Source organism: Eucalyptus grandis, chromosome 3 (assembly GCF_016545825.1).
Source record: "Eucalyptus grandis isolate ANBG69807.140 chromosome 3, ASM1654582v1, whole genome shotgun sequence".
In the NCBI taxonomy this organism is placed as follows: Eukaryota; Viridiplantae; Streptophyta; class Magnoliopsida; order Myrtales; family Myrtaceae; genus Eucalyptus; species Eucalyptus grandis.
Window position 1 is genome coordinate 36,767,088 of NC_052614.1, and position 18,443 is coordinate 36,785,530.

At 36.2% G+C, this 18,443-nt stretch overlaps 1 pseudogene; it reads right to left on the bottom strand.

Annotated features, from left to right (window-relative positions):
* Nucleotides 1–5,577: 5,577 nt before the first annotated feature.
* On the bottom strand, nucleotides 5,578–6,487 carry LOC120291064 (annotated as a pseudogene).
* Between the last annotated feature and the right edge of the window lie 11,956 nt (nucleotides 6,488–18,443).

Sequence of the window (18,443 nt, forward strand, 5' to 3'; positions counted from 1 at the left end):
GGTGCCATAGGTATGCTCTCAAAGGTGCCAGCCAAAGGTAGGGACCACCCAACCGAGAACTTGGTTAGCTCTGGGATCATGATAAAGTCTAGAATCCGTGAGAAGTGAAGAAAATTATACATTATACTTCATGAGCCAATATGACTTCACACTTTTCGCTTCATGAATGTATGGTCCCTTGGTATAAAACAGTTTGTTGTACACTAAAACTCAAACGCCGAGTTAGAAAAAGAGAATCAACGATGTAGAAATATGGTTTCTCTAACCATGCTAGATTGATACTGACTTGCATAAGCTCTTTCATTCCCTTGTAATTCCCCCTTTTTTTCCTCTAGCTTCTGAAGGCTTACCACTTCTACCAAGCCCACTTAACAAGGCTATGCAAGGTAGAGTGTTCGGTTTGCAGCAATACCTTTCCATCTAGTTAAGCAGCTTTCTAGCTTGATCTACTTTACTTACTCGACAAGACCCAACGATGATAATGGTATATGTCGCACATTTGGGATACAACCCTTCAAGGACATCTTGTTCACTATTTCCTTTGCATTGCTAGATTCCCCTCCTTACAAAATGAATGAACTATGGCACTATGTTCCACTTTGCCAATTGGAAACCTCTCTGTTTTGCTTCCCTCAAAATTCAAGAGCCTCGCCTCCATGACCATGCTTGGCAAGCACATTGACCAAACGATCATAAGTGATCTTGGTTTGGTAATAATTTACCACCCTTACCATTTTCTGCAGCATCTGCCTCACTTCTTCATCCCTTCTCCTTACATAGAAAATCCATGACAAGGTAGCAATTGACCTTATTTGTAGGCATGCCATTCGCAAGTTCTACAGTAGGTTTGATCTCAAGTATGGTGCCTCCCTTTCCATATACAATATTGTCCTTGATGCTGCACACGAATAACACATGCTTCTAATTAAAAAGCCCGAGTTTGCTCCTGATCCTTTTAAGCTGAAACAATTTAAAGTCAATACGATTGATAAGTACTTCGTTGGCTTGGGGTCGTAGAATCTCTCTAACAAACTGATCACTATGGATGTCCTACTTCCGCTTTGTCCCACTAGAGTGGCAGTTGTACCACTCGGGATGCTAAGAGAGAACACATTGAATGTTTGCTCATTGGGCCTGGCTGCGTAACTGAAACAAACATCCACCAACTTAATATCTCATTGAATTCATCTAGTTTCTTTCCCTTAGTGTCAAAAGAATCGATCTCCGGCTTCCCTCGGATGGTCTCAGACATCTTCTATACGGCAGCTCATCCAATAGCAAATGCACTAATGCATGAAGAAGCCTGCTATATGAACTTTCCCATGTTTTCACCCAAGCGTCCTAGATGAGAACTGTGTTGCCCAACATTCTCCTGGCCAACTCTCCAGTGTTAGTCTATTTGTCAAAGAATGCGACATCTTGTCTCAATATAATTTGCAAATAAAGACCTCTTATTCTTGCAGCCAGTTGCTTGCCGGTGACCATCCAGCAAGACACCTAAAGAAATGCTGCCGCACCACACCTAAGCACCAGATAAACTTAAGAGGAATCTGAAGATTTCACAATCTCAACGTAAGAACTTCCTTTTCGAGAAATGAGTTTCTCTGTAACAATCCATAAAGTCCATATTTGCAAAGGTTTAACCTTAGACACAAGAGCAACAATATCATTATTATCCTAGCTCTAGCCAAACGTATTGATCAGTTGTTCGAACAAGGTGATCATAAGTGGTAGAGTAAGGCCATTCCCCACTGCGCCTATCAACCCAAACAACTATCAATAGCATATCAGTAGAATCTGCAAATGAGAATAGCTTGAGGAATGGAATAGATTTCCCTTTCTCATCTCTTTTGCTCTTGTTGGAATCCTGTTCATTCTCATTCATAGCAAGGCTCTTTACCATTGCCGTCGCCACCTCGAGGCTCCTTGATATGGCAATTTCATTGTTTCCGGAATCTTCGGTTGCTTCATTTTCGATAGCCATGCCACTGTACCTGGGACACAAATCTATTATGCAACTTCATTATTTGTATATATATATATAGAATTGCCTGGGGAGTTTCAAAAAAAGTTAGCTTGCAAGTGCTGTCTTTAGGGATCTCGATTGTATACGATCCTGATATGAAGTTTTCACCACCAACTCTTCTATTATATGCACACTCAAAAAATTGATTGTCCAACAAGTAAAGCATGGTACCACGAGTCGCTCTCTCTCTCGATTGAAGACTCGTAGCCCAACATTTCTTATCCTTGAACTCAACACTTCTGCCATGATAACATCTTCCTTTATCACACTTGGCACATCAAGGCTTTACTCAATCTCTCCATTATGACCCTTCAAGTCACAGTGATCTTCATAGTACCTGCAGGGTGTTCCACAACTTTAAACATTGTTGCACGAGTTTCGACCCCAAAAGAAAGACCTACATCCTAATACATAACAAAGAATAACGTGCTAAAACTAACACACCCTCACAATGTCCCATAAAATTTACACCCAAAAGATCATAGCATAAGCTTTGATACCACAAGATGTCACACCCCAAAACCATCATGAATGGGGGATGACACGACCGTCCTTCCACTCAAAGGACGCAACCTCAAAGCTCCCATAATCCAACTCTTAAAAATCCCCATATCCATATCGCTCTCGTACCTACTCATCGTTAGTCGATAAACCTGAAAAAGATTGGAAAATAGAGGGGTGAGCAACCATGGCTCAGTGAGTAGTGCATCTCTTCTAAGCGGATCGAGCACCCACTATGCATATTTACAAAACCAAACTACAACTCTTTTAACTCAAATCTAGGATATAACAAACATACAGTAAAAAGAATAAGTTACATACGCTTCAACATAGCTATATTTATAGCAAAAATAATCATTTCATAATAACATCGAAATAAACATCAATGGTCTAATCCACCGATAATTCACACGCCAATGGTCCATTCCATTGGTTAATCTCATACCACACCAAATCCAGAAATTTAACAAACCTTCAAGGCCAAAATATAACATTTCTTACTTTAACACAATATGTTCAAAGCAAAAATATTCAAGATAACAATAGGCAAATGCCAATGGTCTAACCCATTGGTCAATCTCATAAAACATGTATCAATGGTCTATTCCATTGATTAATCTCATCAAACCACACATCGATAATCTAATGAAATTATACATCGATGGTCCATTCCAACGACTAATCTCAAATTACATGTCGATGGTTTATTCCATCGACCCAACTCATATCACATGTCAATGGTCCACTCCATTGACCAATCTGTTACTCAATATCAAACCATGATCACGATACAACGCCCGGTGACGAGGCGACCAAGATTCCCCCCTTGGCAAAATCTCCATCTATTATTAGCCGATGGCTCGGCCCACAAAGATATCCTAGAATAGTATACGCATACCCACAAGCCCCTCGCTGGGCTCACAACGATATTGAGCATCCACATCAATCCAGAACAACACCATCCATAATCCTCAAACCAAATTCATAAAACATTTCATATATCATGAAAAGATTTCACAACTCAACTTATCCGCCATAAATACTTTTCATAAAACATTCTCAAATAATTTCAAGACCCGTCTCATAAATCAATTTCAAATCAAATACATTTCAAAAAGCTTATCACAAATCAATATCTATATAACCTTCCATAAATCATCTCAAAGTCGAGCTGTTTGTGAAATGGTTTCACAAACCCAAAACATGTAATATTTCTCAACTTCATTCATCAAACAGAATATATATTCATAAAAAGTTCTCACACTATCTTCAAATATCAAAACTTAGTAAATGCCCGATCCAACTTTTATGCAATAAACATGCTTATTTATAACTAATAAAATATCAAATCATGGTCATTTTGAAGACACGAGCTTATAAATTCTTAGAAGAGATAGCACCACTCACCTGGGAAAGTCGAAAAATCAACCTACGTGGTTACTTGAGCCAATGCACTCGTATTCCTATTAATAAATCGAAAACGATATTAAAACTAGGTAATATCCCACTCTCCAACTAACGACTCGACTAAATTATATTTATTCATCGATAAAATGACACCTACGCGCTAATAAATCACTCAACCAAAACAATTACTCAAAGCTGTCCTTAGCAAGAAGTGCTAGCACAAAACTTCATCATGCTATAATTTTCTCCACCGAACTTTGTTTAAAGCGTACTTATAATCAATGGAAAGCTCATCCAACATACTACAAGAACCCCAATTGAGTCAACCCGAAATCAAGCTGAAAATCAACAAAATATAGCCCTGAAGTTCTGGTCGTGCACTGTTCATCACGCGTGAGAAATTTCAAAATTTTGTTTCAGGCAAACCGTGAGCTCAAATCACGATCCGTAAAATCCCACAGCTTCACAACATCCCAAGCTATCATTTCTACAAAAATATGCAGATCAACGACAAAAAAATCATACTTCGTCGCTCGATGTTTCCAAATCTCCGAATTTCAAGCCATAGGTCCGAAATTACTCCGATTGAACAAATGGGCGGCACGAGCGCTTACCAGGCGTTGCGTTACATGGTTTGGCGAGGCTCCCATGATGAAAATGCACAAAACCCTTTTTCTTCTTCTTCTTCTTCTTCTTCTTCTTCTTCTTCTTCTTCTTTTCGAGCGTGGGCTCTCTGATCCCCATTTCTCTCTCTCCTCCTTTTTCTCTCTCTTTTCCTTTTTCTCCTCCTTTTCCCCCTTTTCTTTTCTTTCATTTTTCTCTCTCTCTCTCTCTCTCTCTCTCCTTTTTCTTCTTCTCTCCTGAAGACTCTTGATCTCTCTCCTTCTTCTTTCTCCTTTTTATTTTTGACCGGGTCAAAACCCATATTTTACAGTAGTCCTGGCTTTTAGCCTGTTTTCTTTCCTTGTTTGCCGCTGCTTTGTTTAGCGGCTGTCTTTTGCATTCGGCTCCCTTCCACTCACTATGACTTGTTGTCTTGTTGAGTGCAAGTTTTGTGGCGCCGGATCTTATGTATTTTGTTGGTTTAAAGCTCATTATATTATTACCTTTACCAAAAAAGAAAAGAAAAGCTATCTACAGAATTCAGTTCATTGATGACAAAATGAGATATGTCATCAACTGTAATTTATCAAACTTGAACTCAATATTAAAAAAAATTGACCTCTTTTACTGCAACTTCTTTTAAGATATTGATGGAAACTACAGCTGTTCTTTTTCTTTTTGTCCACCAGAGGGCGGCACGTATAAATGACCACCCTATTGATTTCTTCAAACACTCTCTTAACCCAAAGTAGTCGAACTATATGAATTAGAATAGCACATTCTTTTGATGGGGAAGCAATATTTAACGTCATACAACATCCTTCCAAGTTCTGAATTCTATATAGCTTAATGTTATTGCACACTGATTGCACAGACATTTGGTTGAGGCATGAATCCGGTTATCCTCAATCACATTACGAGAGAGAGAGAGAGAGAGAGAGAGAGAGAGAGAGAGAGAGAGAGAGAGAGAGAGAGAGAGAGAGAGAGAGAGAGAGAGAGAGAGAGAGAGAGAGAGAGAGAGAGAGAGAGAGAGAGAGAGTTTAATTATGTGTCTAAAGCATATGGAGTAATATTAATTTTGTAAGTCCGGTGGATCTACTATTTTGTGTAACTTCTGGTAAATTCACTTAGTTGTTGTCGTACCAAAATTGCGCCTGGAGGTAGTCAACAACCTTCTTGTCCAATTGGAAGGCCTTGGTGAGAACATCAACAGAGATGGGTGGCTTTGCTCCAAAGACGGCATTAGCAATGATGATGATTCCAGGGTTCGGCTACTAAAACTGGAAAATGCCAGTGCATATGTGTTTCCGATATTTAACTGGAAGTGAATGAGACCAATAGGGAATGCAAATACGTCTCCCTTGTACAATACTTTGGTGAAGAAAGTGTTGTTTAATTGATTGGATGTGACAAAGCCAGCCAGTAGCATACCCTCCGCCACAAACTGAACCTCGCTGCCACGTGGGTGAAGGTGGGGAGGATTTAGGCCGCCAGGAGCGAAGTCAATGCGAGCCATGGATACTCCAAGAGTGTTGACTCCCGGAAATTGGTTGACGAAAGCCGGTGTGACTTTTGATCCAAGCGGATTTGCTGTGTTTCCTGGATTCCTCAACCCCATAAAGAGGAAATCATCAGCTGTGGCTTGATTCGGGTCCTTGCAGAACCTTCCGTTCACAAATACTACATAAGAAAAAGAATACATGTTATAGTTTCGGCATCATAAGCGAGATATGAAAGAAATGAATAATGCACAGAATCGAGGACCAACCTCCAGAGTCCAGGTTATTGGTGGCCACGCATATGTCCTGAAGAGGACTTGGGTCGTAAGCTAAAGCAATGGCAGTTGCCAAAGCCAAGATGAAAAAGCTAATGGGAAGAAACTTCATTGTGGTTGTGGACAGGAGTTACGGCCTTCACCACAAGTTCTGATCCTTGCACAGACTGGTATTGCTTGAGGGAGGAGTGAGGACTTGCATGGCAACATGATCTCTATTTATAGATGAAAATGTTTGACCCAAATTGAGTTTGTTCAGCACGTTTCCCTGCAGATTGCCAGGTCTTGGGAAGACGAATCTATTTTCCACTTCTCAAGTCCAAGGATGACCTGCTCTATGACAACTATGACGACTTGGTGATTTGTTTGATTTCCTCTCCTCCAGCTTGGAGAAGGCATGTCATCTCATATTGGTCTCTTGATGACTTTTTACATGCTTGTACTCTTTCTTCTTCGCTTTTCTTGTAGAGAAACAAAAACTCTCTAGCATCATCTCAAAGCAGCATGATCAAGTAACGACCATTTCTTCTGCAACAATCTGGCATCTCGGAAAGATTGAATTGCCTCTCTACATTGCAAAAGGAGAACAATATCCATATCCATCTTCATCCTGAAAATATTCTTGTTATTGACATCCCTCATGTTTGGTACCAGGTACCATAGTTCTTAATATTTACTTGGTTGCATTTCACTCTTTCATTGCACAAAAATCAATAAATAAGTACTCCTGCATAAACAATAATATACTATTCTTGTCCCAAGCTGCCACTTCTCTGCAGCCTAATGAAACGAAAGTCATGGTTCGACTTTGCTTATGAGTATTTAACGAAATTCCAGTGGCTTCCAGAGCTTATAGGACATGACTTTGTTGAGTGTTATGGGTGCAATTATCCCTTTACTATGCTGGCAGTTATGGTATAAGTTACCTTGTTGTGAAACTAAGACTGGGAAGTAACTGACTTAAATGGTTTTTGAACTTTGTCAAAGTTAGTGCACAGAAACCTGAAACAAAGGGATGTAAGATTTTGAGAGATTTTGGCTGCTTTATATTTGGAGACTAACTTACTCCTTGGTGGTGAGCCAAGAAATACTTTATCCTCAGTTGGTGGTTTTTCTTTTAAGCTTTGATGGTGAGCTTCTCCTATCTTAAAGTCCCATGTCCTTGATGGGTGGCTTGTACTTCAAGTCTCAGTGGTGAACTTCGTCAATCCCAATCTTCATCCTTGATTGGTGGTGCGTCTCTTAAGCCTTGGTGATTGTATTATATCCTACATTTGCATTTTACCCATCGACTACCTTCCTCACAAATACCCGTCCATACACATTACCCAAAAAATTCCTTATTCTGAGTAGCACTCGCCCACGCATGCATCATATCTTATAATTGTTCAAATCAATTACTATGACCTTTCCCGGTATAATAGAAAAATAGCCGTCTTTTTGTGAGTTTACCTAGGTATGCATCGTTCCCGTATGTGTCGTGCATGTCGATCCATGACAATGTTGCTTAATTTGATCAAGTAAAGCAAGTGGACACAGTAGCTTCATTTCTTTTCCGTGTTAAATAGATATCCATTCCATCAAAAGCTTAATTAAACTAGCGTGGCCGCTGTAAAGTCGTTTACTAACATGTTACTTGTGTCCACATGTCAACTTAAATTAATATCAAAATGGATAAATATTCTACCATAGAGGTCAGATTACTTACATAATTGGAAAACACCGAAGATTTTTCATCAAACTAGTACACGATGAAGGATCCTAAAGTCACAATCTCTTGCGGGAAAAATATATATATATACACGAGCATTTCCCTCAATTTCAGTCTCACTTTTTCTTAATAAAACAGTATAGATGCACTTAATTACAATTGGACTTTTATGGAGTTTGAGTGTGTTAAATTATTCTCCCGTCATCTATCAGCTTAAGTTTTTTAATTAATATTAGGTTAAACTTTTGAACAAGATATCCAAGTCAAGTTCCATCTCGATTTATTTTGCATATGCGTGCTCCCCTCTAATTTGTACGTAATACAGGATATTAAAGCATTAGATTCCAATAGGCCCTATATTTAAGTCTCCATCCATTTATTTGTTTAACATTTTGAGTTGAATTTTTCTAGCAGCGCAATTAATTATTTGCATAAATCATGTGATGTGATGTTGATTTGCTACTGAATTTTTCATACTAATGAAACTGTAGATCTTCCTATCACGTTTGGCCCATAAAAGCAAAAATATTTTTAGATCCGTCCCTTGTTGGGGACATTAGAACTTAGAAGGGTGAGTTCATAAAGACAGAAATTTTTTCCTTTTTCCCCTTGCTATCACAGTGAGATCGCATTATTTAAAAGACATAATGAGAACAAACAAGGTGTTGGCTTTACATGGTAAGGGATTAACTTCCTCTCCTCAGTCTTGGATTCAATTTTTTAATGGAAGAGCTAAATGAGCAAAACCCTCAATACATCATATCAATGTGGGGAAGTGCATCCTTTAAATCGTCCAAAAGTAGGACTAATTTAGATGCGCCAAAGCGGGCTCAAATATCATTATCGCTAAACCACGGAAAAAGAAAAAAAAAAAAAAAAAAGATATGATGAGAAAGGGATGCTATGATTTTGCACAAAAAGGCACGACTCTGGCAGACAGTTAGGGGAGAGAAAATTTAGGTTGTATGTACAAGGATAATTGGTCACTTCAATGAGAAAAAATTGTGTTTAGAGACAATTAGCACGTGAAAATAGTCATACCATATCAAAAGTGGTTGATTCGAAAAGAACGTAAACCAATCTGAGTTAATCTGTTACTATCATAGTTGACGTCTGCATAAATAAAGACATTATAATTCTTTTCTCAAAACTCTTTGAAGAGACTAAATAGAATGTGAACTGTCAAAACTTAATGTTGCCAAAATAACAAAAGATTTATTGGCAAATATAATATTTTCCAATTATATAGAAAAAAAAGATACTACAAAAGTCATAACATATATAAGGTGCTCACTTTGGTGCCATAATTTTTTCAATCAATCATCCTAATCCCATAACTTAAAAAAAAAACAAAACAAAACAAAAGTTCATTTATGTGCCATAATTTTTCAATCGGTCATTTGAATGTTGGAAAATCTGACGAGGTATTTAAATTTATAATGCTTGTGGCGAACGTTTTTTAAAAGTTATGTCACTCAAGTGATCAATTAAATAGTTGTGGCACCAAATTAAGCGTCCTATAAAAGTTATAACACTTGCAATATTTTTTTTCTTAATTACACCAAAGGAAGTTATATTGCAAGTTAAAAATAGTATTAGTCTTCACCTCACAATTCCTAATTAGAAGCACTATCGTTGCAAGATACAACTCTTATATGAAGTCTTTTACTAGACATTCCTCAATGTACTCAAACTTTTGAATTTCAAGAAATTTAAAAAAATTGAGTGTGCCATGGCTTATGGATATTGCTTATAACATTTTCAATATTTGTGGCTTAAGCATAAGTTTAGAAAGTTTGGGGGTAATGGCCCCTCTAGCTCACCTTTTAATTAGTCTTCGCTATAAGTTTGCAAGGTATTTGTCAAATATCTTAACTTCAACGCTCCGCTGTTTTAGCAACACATCAAAGAGCTCATGTTATTTTATCTAATATTACTAAACATATAAGTTACAACATATCACTATGCAACTTTAATACAACATAACACCAAAGAGCACGGTAATCTGTAAAAGATTATAGATCATTTTAAGGAAAACTACAACGATGGTCCTTGTATTTATTGCATATATTCAATTTTGATCCCCTTAATTGATCTCGGGACGAGTTTGCTCCCTAAACTAATCTCCCGTCAATTTCCGGACACATTGTGTATTTTCATCCAAATATTGATGGAAAATGCTAAATTAGCGATGGATATAAACACGTGGCACTAACTTGCAATAAACAAATTAATAGGGCATATTGAATTTTGGCCCTTGTACTTTTTTTTTATAGAGATTTGGGCCCTAAACTAACCCGCCATCATAAATTTCAGACAAATTTCGTTTTTATTTGTCCAATTACAAACAGAAAGTCTAGGTGTTAAAGATTAACATAGAGAGTCAGACATTTACAGTTTGTTTAGTAAATCAGAGACCTAGTAGTAATTCTCCATAAATGGTTACTTGAGTATTGCTTTTCAGGAATCTGGCCTCTAAGCACCAAACAAATTTGAACCATTTTAGACTGAAGGCTCTGTTTATTTCGTGGAAAATAAATTATTTGAAAAGTATTTATTTAAAAATGATCGCTTGTATTGCTTAAAATAATTAGTTAATGGAAAATATTTTCATTATTGATAACAATTTATGTCTAAATATTTTCATGGAAAATGAAAATGTTTTTCATTTATTCATTTTTATAAGTTATACACATGAACATTTTTAAAAAAAATTAAATATTTGTTTTAGTGAAGCAAATGGAGCCAATCATCAACTTTTTTATTGTCAATCCATATAGACACCACATATCAATCTCCAACGCTCGGTCAGCAAATTCTATCTGCATTTGGATGGAAAACAAAATTTACCTTGAGGATAAAAAATTAGTTTACGAACCAAACTCATCACAAAATTGAACATGGGCAATAGTATAGGGACCATTTTTGTAACTTCTCCTCAATTTTTTTTATTCCACATTGACGCCACATGATTAGTACCAATTTTAACTCCAATGCCTAGTCAATATTTTCCGTCAACATTAGAACGGTAATGGAAGTAATAGAATAATTAAATAATAAACCACACATTTATATAATAGCTTAAGCTTTTAAAATAGCTGGTAGTGGTCACACAAAAATCTCATATTGTGTAAGAGCTGGACTTTTTGAGTTCGAATCTTTCTGGAACCCCAATTGCCTCCCTAGTTACATATTTCAACACTTAGTACTAATAAAACAAACCAGACTAAGCATGAGGTTGAGTGATAGAATAACTAATAATAAATTGTGACTTTATCTAATAATTTAGTTTTTAGAATAGTTAGCAATATCTCTACCAAAATCTCACAGGAAGGATCGTCTTAGAATCGTGATTGGGGATTAATCACATGACAAGATACTATGACCAAAATTGAATATGGACAATAGTACAAAGCTATTTTTGTAATTCTCCATCATTTTATATGAATTTAACCGGACCAAAATTCAAAGAAGGAAGTGACCCATGGATTTGTCTCCCTAAACAAACTGCAATTTGAATTTTGACTTTCTCAAGTATCGGTTAGAGCTCTTCTCAGCTCCAATTCGAGAAAACATTAGGTGCCTCGGTAGTGCCGTGACACTAGTGTCTGAGCACCATCGAGAATGCGACGTGCGTCAAGTGGGATCCGAATTGAATTGGAAATATTGAATCTAAATAGTACTGAGGCCGACATGTGAGCTTGTTTCTATGGCTCCTAAGCTGCACGAAAGAGGCTTTAGAATTGGCGGTGGAGCGATAGCTGAGTTGTGTTGACTTTTCTTCAATTTCTTGAGTCTAGTTCAAGTTTTCATCTTACACGTTATGACATCTAGCTGCTAGCCGAAGCAATTGACACTGTTCCATTGATATTTAACTCTAAAGTATCTTTCACATTTCACATCTACCACAAATGGAGAAAAATTTCAGATTTCTATCCAAAAATATTTCCAAAATCAAGTCCAGAAATTCGTCTCCCATGGGAAAGATTTGCAGCAGAAGATGGTTTTGGGAGGAAAGGTTTTCGAATATATTTAATAAATAATTTGCAAAGCTCTTTTGTGTAGAGATTGTGTCACATTTCCAATGGTGCTCAAGCATAATGACATCGCACTAATGGAGCACCTAACATTTTTCCCTATAGTTGGGGCAAAATACTTTCCAAATGATGGCTTTTCTCTTCACCATAAAAGTTAACTCTTAAAGCCCATTTTCTCATTCAACACATTGATCTTGATAAGAATAATAAAAAAGTGCATATCTTTCTTTAAAAATCATATTTCAGAATATTAAAGGAAATTATAGATAAATTTTTATGTTAATATTTGTATGTTGTAAAAGTTTCATGAGTTTCAAGATGAGAAAAAGTTGCACGGAAAAATTTAAATTAAGTTAAAAATAAAAAGTAAAAGTCTATAGGGTCAGTGATTGCAACTTGGGGTTCGCCGCTCCCTTCCTTGACTGATGCTAAAAATCGGTTTTGTTGGAGGGAGAATTCCTTGGGAGTGTTCTCAGTGGCCTCGGCTTGGGAGCTCATAAGGCGAAAGAATGATCGAGTTAGTTGGAATGGTTTCATCGGAACAATGCCATCCTACCTCGATATCAATTCAACATTTGGCTCATTACCAAGCGAAGGTTGCCTACTCAATCCCTTCTAATGGCCCATGGTAGGATTGATGATGCATCCTGCCCTTTCTGTGAAGAAGAGTCTAATTCTATTGATTATTTATTTTTTGGATGTCGCATTACGTCATGTATTGCCTTTTTTTGGGCGACCAGTGCGGATTCCCTTGGAGTAACAAGCCTTGGGAGGATATGCTAACTTGGGCCACCACCTTCCTTGCGGGTAAGGAGTTCCACAAATGTATTGCCCGTTTTTCCTTTGGTGCGCTCTGTCTTGCCCGTTTTTCCTTTGGTGCGCTTTGTCACATCATCGGAAGAATAGGAATGATATCCTTTTCAGGGATGAGCCCGTTTCTATCTTGACCATGAAGAAGCACCTTCTCAAAGTCGTTCAAGATAAAGCTCTCACTTACAGGAATATGGACTACTCCACTAGAAACAGAAAATTACAACGGTATTGGGAGCATGTTCATTGAGAGTGTAAGTTTTTTGAAGCCGAGGGTTGTATAGTTTTCCTTTCCCCTTATATCTATTTCTTACCTTACCCAAAAAAAAAAAAAGTAAAAGTCTATCGGGAAAGAGTCTTCATTTGAATGAGAAACCTTGTAAGTTCTAATATAATGAAAACAGTGATAAAAATGAAGACTGCTCTGTTTGCCTTGATTGCTGTATAGGGATCTCGTCGACATGCTGAGCAATGAGCATCGAGCTTGATCTATAATGGAGCAGCATTACCTCACCATTCAATAAAGTTTTTATCGACTTCATAAAAACCAAAAAAGAAAAAAAAAATGGCCGCTCAATTTAAGAGTGTGTGTGAATAAACAAATCTATAGTTAAGGAGAAATTACAAAACATGGTCCCTATACTATTCTCTCTGTTCAATTTTGGACCTTGCACTTTATTCTTTTAACCGTTTGGCCCATAAACGGACCTGTGATCATAATTTTCGGACATCATATTTCTTCGTACAAATACGAAGCAAAAATGCTAATTGCTAAAGATTCACATGTACAGTAAGACATTTATAATTAGTTTAGAAACATGGTGATTGGTGACCTAGTAGTAGTTCTATATAAATAGTTCATACTTGAGTATTCTTTTTGAGGAACCTGGCCAATAAGGGCCGGACAGATTTGTACAAGTTTAGTCAGCAAATTCTATCGGTATTTGAAGGGAAATACAAAATTTACCTTGATAATAAAACAATTAGTTTATGAACCAAATGTGTCAGAAAATGAGGACCAAAATTGGACATGGCAATAATTAAGGGACCATATTTGTAATTTCTCCTCAAAATTTTTATGCTTCCATTCCAGTGGCGCCACGTGTTAATTTTGGATGCTTAGTTATCATTTTCAATCAACATTCGAACGGAAATGGGACTTTGTCCCGAAATCTTTATCAGAGATTAGTCACGAGATAAAATACGATAACAAAAATTGAACGTGAACAGAATGCTTATGGACTGCTTGTTTAAATTTAAGCGATTATCCCATTAATTTTCATATTTTAGAAAATTTATGAAAAATCGATTTATTTGCAAATGTAATCTTTCCAAATTGCACAGAAAAAAGACACCATAAATATAATAACTTTCTTATTATGCTCACTTTAGTGCCATAACCTTTTCAATCGATAATCTGAGTCCCATTACTTAAAAGAAAAAACAAAACAAAACAAAACAAAACAACAGTCCTGGTATATATTGCATATATTCAATTTTGGTCCCCTTACTCGATCTAGAGACAAGTCAAACTGATCTCTCATCAATTTCTATACATATTGTGTATTTTCCATCCATATTTTGTATTTCATCGAAATATGGATGGAAAATACTAAATCAGCGAAGGATATAAACACATGGCACGAACTTGTGATAAACAAATCAATAGGCCATATGCAATTTTGGTCCCTGTACTTTTTTTCCTAACAGATTTGGACTCTAAACTTTAATACCACATATCTACAACGCAACACCAAAGAGCACGGTAATTTTCTGTAAAAGACGATAGATCATTTTAGGGCAGACTACAACAATGGTCCCGGTATGTATTGCACATATTCAATTTTGGTCTTCTTACTTGATCTCGGGACTAGTTGTTCCCCAAATTGATCTCCCGTCAATTTTCTGAACGCATTGTGTATTTTCATCCAAACATGGATGGAAAATACTAAATTAGTGAAGGATATGAACACGTGGCACGAACTTGCGATAAACAAATCAGTAGGCCATATTCAATTTTGGTCATTGCACTTTATTTTTCTAAGAGATTTGGACTCTAAACTAACCCACGATTATGATTTTCAGACAAATTTGTCCAATTACAAATCAAAAGTGTTAAAGATTAACATAGAATTTATAGTTAGTTTTGTAAATCAATGACCTAGAAGTAGTTCTCAATAGATGGTAAATACTTGAGTATTTCTTTGCAGGAACTTGGCCAATAAGGACTAGACAAATTTGTAACATTTTAGGCAGAAGGTTCTACTTGTTTCACAAAAAATGAATAATTTAGAAAATATTTTTCTAAAAATGATTGCTTGTATCGCTTGAAATAATTAGTCAATAGAAAATGTTTTTATTGTCGACAACAACATATGTCTAAATATTTTCATGGACGATGAACATATTTTTCATTTATTCACTTTTATAAGTGATACAAGTAATCATTTTTATTAAAAAATATTTTTCAAATTATTTATTTTCACAAAGAAAATGGAGCCAATCATCATTTTTTCATTGTCATTCCATATAAACATCACATATCACCCACGCATGGTTGCACTTTGGTTGAGGCTTGCCTCTTGAATTTGGTCACTGGTCGGGGTTCAACTCCCGGTATGTTCCGTGATTTAAGTGGGGGCCCGGCTGTGAGTTGCTAGGCCAATCTCCCCGAGGTATAGTTGATGCTGTACTCCGTAAGGTAAGCTAGGCCGGATCCTCGGAAAAAAAAAATCACATATCGATCTCCAACACTTGGATTGAAAAACAAAATTTACCTTGGGGATAAAAAATTAGTTTATGAACCAAACTTGGCACAAAATTGAACATGGGCAATAGTATAGGAATCATTTTTGTAACTTCTATTCAATCTTTTTCTTAGGGAAAAGCCATAAAAAATCCCAAACTTTGCCCAAAGTGATAAATTTACCCCAATTTTTTTTTTTTTTGTGACACAAAAACTCCAAACTTTACTAACCAAAACATATTTACCCTAAACTCTATGGCCAAGGGCATTTTCATATTTTCTTTTCCTTTTTATATTTTTCTTTTCTTTTTTTTTCCATTTTTCTTCTTCTCTCTATTGGCGGAGGGAAGCCGGACTTAGGTGAGGGCTGCCCTTGTGGGCATTGAGCGAGGGTGGCCCTCGCCAACCCAGGCAAGGGTGACCCTCACCTAGGCCAGATCTAGCAAGGAATACCCTCGCTCGACGCTAGCGAGGGTGGCCCTACCTTGAGTCTAGCTTCCCTCCACCATGGCCGGTGAAGGGAAGAGAGAAGAAGAAGAAAAATAAAAAAAAAAATAAAAAAAAATTAAAAAAAAATAAAAGATGAAAATACCCTATAATTTGGGATAAATGTACTACGTGGATACAAGTTTATGGTTTTTTTTTTTTTTACGAAAAAAAGTTTGGGATAAATATATTATAGTTGATAAAATTTGGAGTTTTTTTGTGTCACAAAAAAAGTTTTTGGTAAATTTGTCGCTCTAGACAAAGTTTGGGATTTTTTGGTGGATTTTTCCCTTATATTATTATTTATTCCACGTCGACGCCGCGGGTTCAACATCAATTTCAACTCCAATGCCTAGTCAACATTTTCCGTCGATATTCACCAAATATATATATATTCTGTCAACATTAGAACGATAATGGAAGGATGGTTCCAAAATCCTGATTGGGGATTAATCACGTGACGAGATACGATGATCAAAATTGAATATGAACAAAAGTACCAAGCTATTTTTATATTCTCCATCGATTTATATGAATCTGATCGGATGAAAATTCAAAGAATGAATTGACCCATGGATTTGTCCCGACGAACAATTCGTGATTTCAATTTTGACTTTCTCAGTATACATTTAGAGTTCTTTTCAGCTCCAGTTTGAGAAAATATTAGGTGATTCAGTAGTGCCGTGACATGCGTCGAGAATGCGACATGCGTCGAGTGTGACCGGTGTTGAATTGGAAATATTGAATCTAGATAGTGCTAGGGCCGACGTGTGAGCTTGCTTCTATAGCTCCTAAGCTGCACGAAAGAGGTTTTAGCATTGACGGGGGAGCGATGGCTGAGTTGTGTTGACTTTCCGTCAATTACTTTAGTCTAGTTCAAGTTTTCATCTTACACGTCATGGCATCTGGCTGATAGCCGACGCAATAGACAATGTTCCATTGATATTTAACTCTTAACGCATCTTTCACATTTCACATCTACCGAAAAAGGAGCAAAGTTTCAGATTTCTATCGAAAAAATATTTCTAAAATCAAGTCCAGAAATTCGTCTCCCATAGGAAAGATTTGCAGCAGAAGATGATTTTGGGAGAAAAGGTTTTCGAATATATTTAATAAATAATTTGCAAAGATCTTTTGTGCAGATATGGTGTCACATTCTCTATAATGCTCAAGGATAATGACATCGCACCACTCGAGCACCTACATTTTGTCCTATAGTTGGGGCAAAATACAATCCAAATGCTGGCTTTTCTCAGAGAGAGAGAGAGAGAGAGAGAGAGATATATATATATATATATATATATATATATATATATATATATATATATATATATTGATTTGATTCAACATTTTGATCTTGATAAGAACAATCAAGAAGTGCATATCTTTCTTAAAAAATCCTATTTCAGAAAATTATAATATAAATTATAAATAAATTTATATGTCAACATTATTATGTCGTAAATTTTTCGTGATTTTGCCAATTTTGAAATTGTGAATATTAGTAGTAGTTTTAGGGCTTTTAACAGTGTAATATACGAGATTTTATCTCCTATCCGAATGCCTTCTCTATTATATAGATTAAAATAATTACATCGGCGAATTAAGTATTTCTTTAGGCTTGATTGAATCTTTTATGTCAGTGCTACTTATAATTATTAAATGTGCTTAGTTTTATTAAATGTTGAATAAATTATTCTTCAGCCCCTCTTAGAGTTATCAAATAGGTTTTAAGTTAAGTTTTCACTTCGTCGAGAAATAAGATATCTTATTTTGGATCTGGGTTCTTATTTAAAAAGTCATTTTTTTGGTCATTTTTTTGCCTCCTTTTTGTGAGATGAGAGACTAAGCCAAAAAAAGATAAATTTTGGGTAATCTGATTAACATCCCATCGACTTCTAGATTCACGTCGTGTAGAAACTTTTTGTTATTAACGTTCGAATTTGATGACACCCCCTCGTGATTCTAAAATTATGCTATTGCTGACAAATAGCAATTTGCCACAATTCAGTAAGTATCCTGTGGGACCCATGGCATAGTTATTTCTTCATTTTGTTCATTAATGGATTTTTATTAGATTAAACGTTTTTCTCATTCACCATTGATGATATGTATACATAGAAATAATTATGCAATCAAATTCATCCATATATCACCAACCCAAAGATGAATTGATGAGATATTTTTTTTACGATGTGGATGTGATAATGATCCTTCTTTATTTGCTAGCATAGAGGTTTTGAATAAATTTTAGCCACAAACTGACAAATATGCAAAAGGTTTTGTTAAAAAATTTCAGACCGACTATGGACTTAATAAGAATCCATTTTCGTTTGAGTTTT